The sequence below is a fragment of the Mauremys reevesii genome, linkage group 7, assembly GCF_016161935.1.
Source record: "Mauremys reevesii isolate NIE-2019 linkage group 7, ASM1616193v1, whole genome shotgun sequence".
Taxonomy (NCBI): domain Eukaryota; kingdom Metazoa; phylum Chordata; order Testudines; family Geoemydidae; genus Mauremys; species Mauremys reevesii.
Window position 1 is genome coordinate 117721243 of NC_052629.1, and position 12076 is coordinate 117733318.

At 41.8% G+C, this 12076-nt stretch overlaps 1 protein-coding gene across 1 annotated transcript in view; it reads left to right on the top strand.

The window, feature by feature from the left end:
• Positions 1 to 1565: 1565 nt before the first annotated feature.
• TAFA4 (TAFA chemokine like family member 4) overlaps positions 1566 to 12076 on the top strand; it is a 128981-nt gene continuing 118470 nt past the window's right edge. Inside the window, exon 1 of the mRNA XM_039546108.1 lies at positions 1566 to 1758. The gene's annotated coding sequence lies outside the window, so the exon portion shown is untranslated. The remainder of the gene's footprint in view (positions 1759 to 12076) is intronic.

A 12076-nucleotide genomic window follows, 5' to 3' on the forward strand; every position in this document is an offset into this window, starting at 1 on the left:
GAAAATTATTTTGAATTTTTTTATTTTTTTCCCCAGCTCTATCTTTGGGCAGTAGAATTAATAAGAACTGTTTGAGACCAGAATATTATAGACCAGGGGTAGGCGAACTTTTTGGCCCAAGGGCCACATTGGCATTACGAAACTGTATGGAGGGCTGGGTAGGGAAGGCTGTGCCTCCCCAGACAGCCTGGCCCCCCACTCCCTATCTGCCCCCGCCCCCTGACTGCCCCCCCTCAGAACTCCCGACCCAACCAACCCCCCCTGCTTCTTGTCCACTGACTTCCCCCTTCTGGGACCCCTGCCCCCCCAGGACCCCACCCCCTATCCAACCCTCCCTGCTCCCTGTCCCCTGACTGCCCTGACCCCTATCCACACCCCCGCCCCTAACTGCCCACCTGGACCACACCCCCTATCCAAACCCCCTGTCCCCTGACTGTCCCCCGGGACCCCCTGCCCCTTATCCAACCCCCCTGCTCCCTGCCCCCTTACCATTCTGCTCAGAGCAGGAGGAGCTCGCCGCCCAGCTGGAGTCAGCCATGCCGCCCGTGCTGCCAGGCAGGAGTGGCAAGCCAGAGCACTGGTGGGGCTGCGGGGGAGGGGGGCTAGCCTCCCTGGCCGGGAGTTCAGGGACCGGGCAGGATGGGCCCACGGGCTGTAGTTTGCCCACCTCTGTTATAGACAAATGATTTAATGGGTTGTTATGAGGGTAGTGTGAAAAGTCACCTGTTTTTGAAGTTGATATGTGTTCTGTCATAATATTCCATGATCTTTATTTCTGTAGAGTACCAGTGATCCAATCTTAATATTCTGTGATCTAGTTTTCCATTCGTAGATTCCATTCATTTTATTATGTTTGTGTTCAAATTGTTTTAATTTTTGAAACAAAGCATTACTCCAAATAATGAATGTTGTAACATGGTTTGCTTTAAGCAAGTAGGTGGGTTTTTCAGAGGTCTGCAGTAATCCTGCTGACCCGCACTCATTATAAATCTATTTTACTTTTGTCCTCAAGCAGACTTTTGATTTCTATATCGTTCCAGAGGAGAGTGCTTGCCTCGGAATGCACTACAGCACTAGATGGCACTAGAACGCTTTCAAATGTCTCATACCATTGTGGCTCTTTAAATGGAATCTCATTATAAATGCAAAGGATTGGCTCAGAGACAAGTACAATACTGCTACTCCTATAGATGATGATTTGTTTTCCCCTCTTCCTATTTGTAGGGACAAATTGTCTGAAAAAATAATCTGGACAGTCTTCAGATTTAAGTGGGGGGTTCTCAGATGCTGTAACGTCTGAATTTTTTTCATTTCTTGATGCTTTTATGAAAAAACTTAGCTGGGCTTAGAAAACAATTTTCAATGAACTTTTTAGCACTCCTTTATTTTCTTGTGAAAGGGCATTTCATACTAAACCATCACTTTTTAGCACTTAACACATTTCCTGTTTGGCTTGGAGGCCTAATTTCCATTTATGCCACAGCATTACCTAGGTTGCATGATCCATTATGTATCATCAACGACATAATCATCTCTACCACTTAGTTCGGTAGGGGTTGTGCTTGATGAATGTGCACTTGGCGTAGTTGCGTTTAGAAATGAGGGCCGACTGACGCTCACAAATCAGAGTGAAAACACTGCAGGACGGAACTCTCGCCTGTGTGTTGGTTTTATTATGAGGCAGCGGTAACTGAGTGGATTCATATGTGAAGAAAGATACTTGAATGGATTTGTGCTCTTTTTCAGAGAAGCTTGGGTGTAGGTAACCTGCAGTAGGAAGGAAAAGAATTAAAGTAAAATTAACATATGCACCTTGACCCTTTAAGGTGCTGATTACCTCCTGGGTAGTGCAGAATGTTCACAACTCCCACTTATTGTTTATAAAAGTCATTGGAAGCCGAGATATCTCAGCACTTGATAAGATCATGCTCAGAACTTTCTTCAGCTGAGCGAAATAAAAATAATGAAAGACAAGGGAGTAATCAAAGGCAAGATGAACCGACTCTAAAGGTAGGTGGCTTTCATAATACGGTGTAAGTATCATTAGGAGGTAGATGTTCTGGGCAAAACGATCACAGTTAGGGTGACATCAGGCACCTCCGCTGAGATTTCCAAAAATAGCCTAAGGGAGTGAAGCATTCAAATCGGAATGAAATTCAAAACCTATTCCCTTGTCAGTAATACAAATACGACACCGTAGGGATATCTGCAGAAAGCGTGGAGGGATCACCGATACGCAGAAAGAGCAGTCTGCACTTATAAGTAAAAGAGAGAGCACAGTAACAAAAAAACAAAAAAAAGTACATTTTGCATTGTATTCATGAAGAAATTTAGCATGATATGAGTGAGTCACTTTTCATCCAATGAGGACAGTAACCTTAATATTGTCCTTTCTTGGCTGCTGTAGTCCAACAGGTATTTGGATGCAACACACTGACTGGAAGGGGATTTATTGTCAACCCTCCCACTGCCTACTTTGTCAGTAGCAACAGGAGGCAGGCAGAGTTCATTTGGGGGGCTACCTAGCTGGTTATTGATTTAGGTTATTTAGTTTGGATGCTGAATGCTGTGGGCCAGAGTTCTTTGCTAAGATGTGCTTGCTCTTTGATTATCATAGCTCTGAGCTTTTGGGGGGCAGGTTAAGTGCATTGTTTGCTAATTTATAGGGAGCAAGGAGATCAAACGTTGGCTGGTCTGCACCAGGGAGGGTCATTTCCCCAGGGCACACTGGCAGCAGTATATTTTTGTGCGTAGGGTACGCTCCTCAAGACACTCTGGGAGTTATTGTTTTCTCCTGGTGATTACAGGAGTTAGGTCTGAAAGGGGTGGAACTTGGCATGAAATGGGGAGGCTACCTTGAGCAGATTCTCACCAGAATATATCATGATATTTCCACTGATATCCATGGAACTGCACCTACCTATCAAATGGGGGACTAGCCTTGATTATTAATCCATTTGTATTTGGGTTTGATTAACATTCATTTGCGGCTTTGGTGGAGACCTTAGGTGGGGGTCCCAGTTTTGGGGCCTAAAGATAATTGCAGGATGGATTTAATTATCTGTAATGTTGAAACTTACTAATAAAGATGCAGCCTCCTTCTCCTGCACTGTGCTGCTGCCCACGGATTCATTTCATGGGGCTTATCCGTGAACAGAGAACTACCATCTGTTAGGTGATAAAGGAGCAAGGTGTGTGCATGACAATGATTGTCATTGGACATCATTCATTATTCCATCAAGAATGTAGCGTGTCGGTCAATGAAAAGGCATGTTTATTGAGTTGACTGCTCTGAATTTTTTTTTCACCACTTACCATGCCAAAGCCTGATAATATAATGAAATATGCCTTTTACCTCTCATTTCATCTTTGTCAAACTGACCGTACATTCTCAGTTTGTCATAATTGAAAGAACTTGAGCAGCATAAGAAAAATAACAAACTATTACGCCTGTGGAAGGGTCTGAGACAGAGAGTCGGGACAGATGTTGCTAAATGAAGGTGTCCAAGCCCAGATGAAAACGTGATGTTGAACGTTGGTGAAAGGGTGAATCCAAGCTCACTCAGAGCTGGGGAAGGCGTGTAGTGATTTCACCTCCCTAGCCACCTTTACGTGAAGAGTTGTATTCAGCCTCTCTTATAATTTATTTATCATGGTGTCAAGTTACTCTAAAGTATTTCATCTTCCCTTTCTGCCCTCTAACATGTACATCCTTTGATGCATCATAATTCATTATTTAAGAAGCATGGATTCTACTTGAGTTTTTAAAGCTATTTTCCCCCCTGTAGCTTAATGTTGTTGTTCGGTAATTTGCATAATTATGTAAAAAACATTTCAACAGGTGACAAGTGGTGATGGTTAGTAAATCCCTCTTTCCTGAATTCGTCAACCTAGTTCCCGTCCCCCCCTCGCACCCTCTGCCCCACGTCACCTGGCAGTAATGAGGCATCAGTATAGGCTTTTGAGAACTTTAAAAAAAAAAAAACCTGGAGGAAGGGCAGTGGGCCTTGCATGAGGCTACCTCCGGTGCTGAAGTATGATCAGCAGAGCACTTAAATATGTGCTTAACTTTATGTAGGAGTGCAAGTGCTTTGTTGAATAGGGATTGACTTACGCACATGCTGAATCAGAGCCCAAATGTTCCTCTACAAGAGAAAGGATGGAATGGGTTAGTGGTGAATGCACAAGAGTGGGAATCAGGAGACCTGAGTTCTATATTACTGGCTCTGTTGGAGACTTTCTTGGTCAAAATCAAACCCTGCACTTTTGGTCAAATTAAACCTTTCTGTGCCTTTGTTTCTCAATCTGTGAAATGAGGAAGACTTACCACAGGAGTAGTTTGAAGCAAAATGCATTCATGTTTGTAAAGTGCAGTGGAATCCTCTGATGGAAGGCATTGTTGGAATACAGAGTAATCTCTGATGTTGTTAATTGTTAATTTGGATAATAGCTGTCAACAGAAAAAATTGCTGCTGAAAAATGCATCAGCACATCTTGAGGACTGAGAGCAGTGCCATAATTTGAATTGTGGTGAGTAATCTATTTGTTCAGTGGGTATAGTGCGTGAATGAATGCCAAATGCGGGCATTTGTTTTGTGTTTTTTCTTGAAGCTTTACATGAAAACTCTGTGGGATGTGTGTGTAACAGGTTATGGTATCTTCAAAGTGGATCGTAATTGTTCACCCTATGTCTTTTTCCTGACAAGAGAGAACGGCAGAATATTAAAGATTTCATTAAAATACTGCTAAGTAAACCAAGAGTAACACCCGTGCTCCAAATCTCCTTCCAGTGCCCTTGGTTACAATATTGCCTTTGATATTATTCAGCATTTTTAACATTCAACCCTGTGGAAAAAAAATTGGGAACACTAGATCTTTTAATTCATGCTTCAAAGAAAACATTTCTGAATGTTATGTAGTAAATCAGTCATTACTTACAAAGTAACCTTAATGCTTTCTTTCTGAAATCAAGAATCCAGGAGAGAAATAGGGATTTTAAAACATTGACAGCTTTCTGGGCATTTGATGTAAAGCGTGTTTTATTGATCAGATTTCAAACAGTATTTGATATTAGTGCCATGCAATGACATCAGATCAGAATATTGTTCTCTCCTTAGAAACAACAGTAGAAAATACAAAATCCCGGTATGTCCCAGAAGCTTGATCTTTCTACAGAAGAGACTTATGGTAGTATTTGAGCATTTCTCAAATTCCACTGACTCAGCTGTCCACTAGACAACATCTTTTCCTTAGTTTTTTCTGTAATGCAAACATTAGATAATGATTTTCTTTTTTTAGGGCTTTTGTGGATAGCCCCATCTTGATAGACCAATGTTTACTTGTTCAGGATCTTTCTCTCTCTTATCTAGCAACACATCTATACTGTTTGCATAACCAATATTCTTCACCTTCTCAAATTAGCCAGGTTTTTTCAATACAAAAATCTGCTTTGAAATGTCATAGAGCCATGAAGTTTAAGGCCAGAAGGGACCAGTAAATCATCTAGTCTGGGACCTGTATATCAGAGGCCATCAACATCACACAGGGCACTAAACCCAACAACCGAAATGAGACCAGCATATTACAGCCCATAGGAGACTACACTATTATGTGCCACAGGCAGAGAAGTTGAGGTACCAAGGTGCACCAGTATCTGAATCCCTCCCCAGTGGAAGGGAAATTATTACAGGAGATATATCCAGATAATCCTGCCAAGCAACCCAGATCCACAGGCTGCAGAGGCAGGCAAAAAATCCCTCAGGTCACTGCCAATCTGACCTGCCAAGATTTTGGGATTTCTGTAGGATGGATATGTCCATGGATTTAGCAGCCTCTACCAGAAACTCTTGCTTACACTGGAAAATGATCCTTTGCTGGAAATGCTTTTCAGCAACATTTCCCCCTAAGCCACTTCCAGTTTTGGCTTAAGCACAAGGCCTTTTCTATGTTAGAAACTGTAGAAATTGTGTTAATTAGCCTAACACCACCTGAAACCTGTATTAGGACTGGTGGTATTTTTTTCTAGAATTTCCCACTGTATGCGAGGAGGCTTCAGACTAAAGCACACATCCATTGTAATAGTTTCACAGAAATGTACTGGAGGCTTGCCTTAAGCCTTCGTTTTGAAACGATGTTAAAATTAATTTTGTCTGCTCTGCAGTTCACATTTAAAATGTTTGATCATTTTCAGCAATGGTTCATTATTGTAGTGTAGACGAGGTTTAAGCAGCCAGGTGTGAGACCCCCAACACCATCCTCTGATATTGAACTACATCTCTTCACACTCTGAGATACAAGAGCACTGCTTTGATTCTCAAGCCTGTTGTGCATTACAAATTTCCAACTTGGAAATTGAACCTAAATCTACAAGCTGCTATTCGGTGTGGTATTTCCAGTCTATTAAAATGGCATTTTTAATGGCTGACATCTCAGCCAGATGGGTTTCAGAACTCAAAGCACTGTCAACAAAAGTCACTTTTGTCTACTCAGAGAAGGCAGGGAAATCAAATGAGTGCCCCATGTACCAGAAAGAAAAAGCCAAGCAGAAGAAAAGCATTAAAATGATATACTATTAGCTTGAGTTTTTTGCAGGACTAATTCTATTTTCACATACCATGTGTGATGCAGGGGGAAGAAAGCATGTAAGGGTACTATTGTCCATTGGCTATGAAACAGCATGTACCAATGGCCACTTGTGAGGGACTTTGTTGAAGACTTTTTGAAAGTCCACATAATTTATATCTAGCACTTCTCCTTAACCACTATTTGGGGATACACTCAAAGAATTCCAGAGTGGAAGCCACAGTTTTCCTTTTACAGAGCCCAGTGCTGAGTCTAAGGGTTTTAATTTACTCAATTTTGCCCTTAAGGTTTTTTTTGACTTGCTTCCTCATTGTTTTTTAATTCCCCCTTTCAAAAGTTGTCACCATACTCATTTTTTAGCCCCATCCTTCCCCCAAAGAAATTGAACTTTATTATCTTCTTGACACTATACATTGCTGTCTGATACTACTAATATTTTAATTGCCCAGCTGTAGTTATGACTTGAGCTGTCTCCCATCATTCTGTCCACTGAGAAAGGGCTGGTTGGAATACTTCAGTTCAGGACTGAATTTCAATGTTTGGGACTCTAAGGCATGATGGCAACTCACTAACGGATGGGATCACCCTGACCTGGATGTGGGTAGTGAGTTTTTCTGTGCATTGGAGTTTAGTAAAGTTCTAGCCATTCATTGAAACCATAGTCAATTGTGGGAAGAATTTATTCCCCAACCTCTCCATGGCAGCACAAATGACAGAAAGGCTGAAGATGTAATGACACTTGTAGTAGTATAAATTATTTACCAAACAATCGATAGGAAGAATGCCATCTACTGCAGTGTGCTTAACAAATCTATAGCAAATACCTCTATAGTCATGCAAGATCATTTTAAATGAAATTTCTCCCCCCGAGCATTTCTTGAAATATTTCTCAAGAATATTTTGTTTGCCAGGAAACCAATTCCTATCGTACTCTGAGCATGCTGCTGGATATGGCAGAGTGTGCCTGTTTATATGTATTGTCACTTTGAGGGAGGCATGTGTATTTTTTTTTTGGTTTTTGTTTTTTTAATAAAACTGCTATATATTTTCTTAGAGACCTTCATTCTTTTGGGCACTTGTGTACTAAGCTTCCATGTTTTCTGGCATGTGCTGTTTATAGAAGTTCATCAGTTAGTAATGAAAAGGCCTGAGGAAAAGAAAATATTCGGTGTCAATTTGTAATAGATACAATGCAAGCTCTCCCCACTTTGCTGATGTTCTACTGTATCAGTTAGTAGAGGTTAGACTAAGGGGATTATAAAGGAATTCCTACCCGTGGTTTTCCTGGAATAATCTTCTTTATGCAAGGGGCAAAAAGAATAGGGATTAATAAAGCAATTAGGAATCAGATACAACAGGCCGTTCTGTTTGCCTACTGTTTACAGAATCCATTAAAGTGGGGGCAGGAAGAATAAATCTAAACTGAAAAGGAAGGCCCTTAGCCATTTTAAATTGGACATAGTCACTAGCACAAAAAAACCCACAGATGACCCTGTGGACTTCAGCATTTTGCTGACCATTAAGGGCTTGATCCTACTCCCACTGAAGTCAATACAAAGACACCGCAGGATCTCAGATTCACCTGCTGATTTAAAAAAAAAAATCTCACAATTAAGACAACTTAAACTTTGACAGACTTTTTAATGTCTCTCCCAGCCATGCAGATCGGCTGAGTATGTACATCTCTTCAATGACAGTTTTACATTTTTTACATATGGAGTATGAGGTGTGGCCCCTCATTTCTAATTTTCCTTTGGGTGTGCCACAAAGAAAGGGTTTGGCAGGACTTCACTAGCAGAAAGTCTGTTGCCCTGGGTGATGCGGAGCTGTCATGCCTATGAGGAAAGACTTGGAAGGTTTGCTATGGGGAAAAAAAAGGATGTAAAAATATTTGTCCTGGGAAATATTTATTTAATATGTATTTGTATCGCAGTATGGAGAAGCCCCCATCAGCGTCTGGGACACCTCTTTGTGCTGGGCACTGTGCATTCACATAATGAAAAGATGGCCCTGACCCCAAAGAGCTTGCACCCTACAGGCCTATCCTGCAAAGACTTTTGCACATTTTTAACTTTACATGCTCCTTGTGGTTCAATTGGCTTCAGTGGGACTACTCCTTTTCCATCAGATTTATCACAGACGGTCTTTGCCCTATTGGAGTTGTTAAAGTTCAGGGCAATTGCACCATTATTTCCCCCTCTATAGTCCAGCAAGGGCACCCAGTGTAGGCTCCTGGCTCTTCAGCATTCACTGTCTTCCTTCTTATCGTCACGGTCAGATTTCCCCCCATGGGGTCTCCTGGGTAAGCACCCACATTGTATATTGCTAATGCTTGTAGATGCACTGGAAAGGATTTTGGGAAGGGTTGAAGGTGTGAGTGTGGAGTGAAAGATTCCTTTGCAGGTTGTGAGAGGCAGAAGGGGGAGGAAGGGAGAAAGGAACGGGTTCACTCGACCATTCAGCTAAGCTCGAAAATAAGGAGCGAAACTGCTGATCAAGGCCAACGCACACACAAAAAGGCTCCCTGCTGCCAAGCACCCAAAAACCCATTAAAAAACCCCAAAAAACTAAACCAAACAAACCTAAAAGGGGGGTGCAAAACAAAAAAAAACCCTCTCTCTCCTGGCCTGGGTAATTTCAGGCTGCACAGCTCCCTGCCTACACTGTGAATTCCCCAGCAAAGTCAGATGCCTGAAGCTGGCCTGTGTCATTTTTTTCCTCAGTGATGGTAAACAGTGCAATTGCCACAGTTAAGTTACTACCTTCCTAAGCAAGCACATTTATTCTTAAGGTAAAAGCATTACAGAGAAAACCTTTTACAAACAAAAGAAGCTAGAGGGCTGCTAATGAGTTTACCAGCAATCCCCACCCCCCATGCCAGCAAGGGCTCTGGTTGGTGACCCTCAAACCCCACACAAGGGTTTCTCCTGTAGTCACAAGTTGAGCCTTTCTCAGAACTAGCGCACAGAGAGGGCAAAGTCCTTCCAACCCTTCCCAGGAAGAACTGCCCCCCCCCCTCCGCTTGGACGGAAGATGCTGTCCATATGTTTGATCAGAAAGTGGGCCCTGAGTCAATTTAAACTCAGGCTATTTATTCAAAGGCCCTTTTCTTTGTATGCTGGTCTCTGGAGAATCCAGTTTGAACCAGTAGATGCAAGTCTCTCCTGGTGGTGACACCTCTCTAGAGGTGTTACAATCTGAGTGAATTTGCCTAATCACTCCCCCCTGTTCTTAGTTCCTGGAGGGCTGTGGTCCCCATCCCCACGGATTTGCAGACAATCCCTGGCCCACAAAAATGCATAAATATTTGCACTTTTAATACAATGAGCTCGTAAAAATACTAAACTTAAACTTAATTCAGTAAGGTTTAATTTAATCTACTATGGTTAGTCCAGGGTATTGTGGGAAATTGATACATCTGCCTAACTCTATCCCTCATATAAACAAACTTCCTCCCTCAGAATTGTTAGCTGCCCCAATCTGAATTAGAACTAAATTAGAACCAAAGTGCCACACACCATGCTCCACACAGGAGGAAAAAAAAGTAAATCTAACACTGGAGAGATACATACACAGCAATCTGCACATTGCCTCTCATTGTACATAGGCCCCTCTGCGTGAAGGTGAATTTCACCCAGCATGCAAAGTGCTGTGGCAGTCACTCAAACAGATCAGCGTTATAAGACCGGAGTACTGAATTCTAGTTCTGCTGCACTGACTGTTATTCATAAAATAACATACAGCAGCAATCCAGATTACACCAAGAAAAGACACTAACTGCACTTTTCAGAGTAGCAGCCGGTAGTCTCTAAGGTGCCACAAGTACTCCTGTTCTTTTTACTAACTGCACTAGCTTTTGATTATGCCCACTCTGGTGCTTCTGTGCTAGAGGATTTTCAGGTTCTAGGAGGTTGGTATTAACTGATACACATGCAGATGATCACATAAAGAAAGTTTCATGCCCAAAAGAAAGTCATTGGAGTTCCCTATAAATAAATATTTACTCGTCCTTTTTCACTGAACATGATGCCTATAATGCAACACACTCAGCATTTCCATAAGGGGGGGAAAAAACTTGGTACAAACACATACCTTGTAATTTACAAACATATCATGTATAATAAACAAGAGACCTTTCCTCTGTGTCCATTTAAGTGTGGTGAGGGCAAAATCTGTGTGAAATAAAGCTCTCTCAACATAGAAACTAGACAACACAATGGAACAAAATGGTATGTGAAACTGCTGACTTGGAGTTTCAGTAGCTAGAGAGACTTAAAGAGGAAATATCTGAGTAGCTGATAAAAGCACCCATTCTCTTACGCAGCTTCTGACCTAGTTCTCAGGGTCCCAGCTCTTCCTACATGGGAAGAGGAAGGAAAAAAAAGAAAGTCTAACTTTGTGCAAGGAAGAGGTTAGCTACACCTGCAGGAGGGTCAGAGATTATGGACACAGTAACCAGTTGTTCCAATAAGAAGGTGACCGGCATGGGCTGGAATTTTGGAAGTGACTAGTGACTTTGGGTGCCAGCTGTTTACACTCTGAACATCTGCATGGGTCAAGGGCAAATTTAATGGGGGTTTCTTGGCATAAATGTACATTTTGCATTAAATACAATTATTCAATGTTGTTGAAAATTGGAAGTTATATTGACCTGTATCAACCTGGAAGGGCTGTGCTTTTAAGCTTCTGAAAAAAGTTCTCTAGTGCTCTGCTAAAATGTTTGTTTCATAGAATCACCCTATTTGCAACAGCTGTGATAAATGTCTGTTTTAATGAGTGGATCTCCTGATCACTCTGCAGTGACTAATGTCTTGTTTAGCCCTTTGATATTTTACAACGTGCTCTTTTCATGCTTTTAAGATAGATAGCTGCAGCTGCAGGTATTTTTAAAGACACTATTCCTTTAAAAGGTTGTTTTAAAAAAACAGTTGGCGCTGAGGTGTGTGATGAATTTTTAATAGTTAAAAACCTAGCCAGAGAGCAAAGAAATGATTTAATGTTGTAAATAAATCTCTTTGTGGGGTTTAATGTGCAAAAATGGACAGCAACCACTTTAAAAACTTTCCACAAATGCTTAGCTCTATATAGCAGTACACTCTGTATATGTTATATCCATAGCCAGTAATGGTTTATTGTATCTTTTTAGGTAGTGAAGGAAGGTACTAAAACATTTTTTCTTCTAGGACTTTGCATAATAACGATTAGGTTTGGAGCAGCTAGTTTAGATCTTTCCAGGGAATGTTTATTGTGGTGGGAATTCAACTCTCGATCCCGGGTTCTCAGATTGTGGCCTGTGGATTACTGATGGTGCCACATACCCCTTCTCAGGAAGCCATTCTGAGACTCACATAGTGGAGGAGGAGATTGGGAATGTCGGGAGGGGAAGTGTGAGTCTCTAGAACACCTTACTTGTACAAAGTGAGCCACAGGATTTAACACTGGAGATCTCTGCCCTGGAGCTAAGCAGCCCCCCATCAGCCTCCCTCCCTCCCCC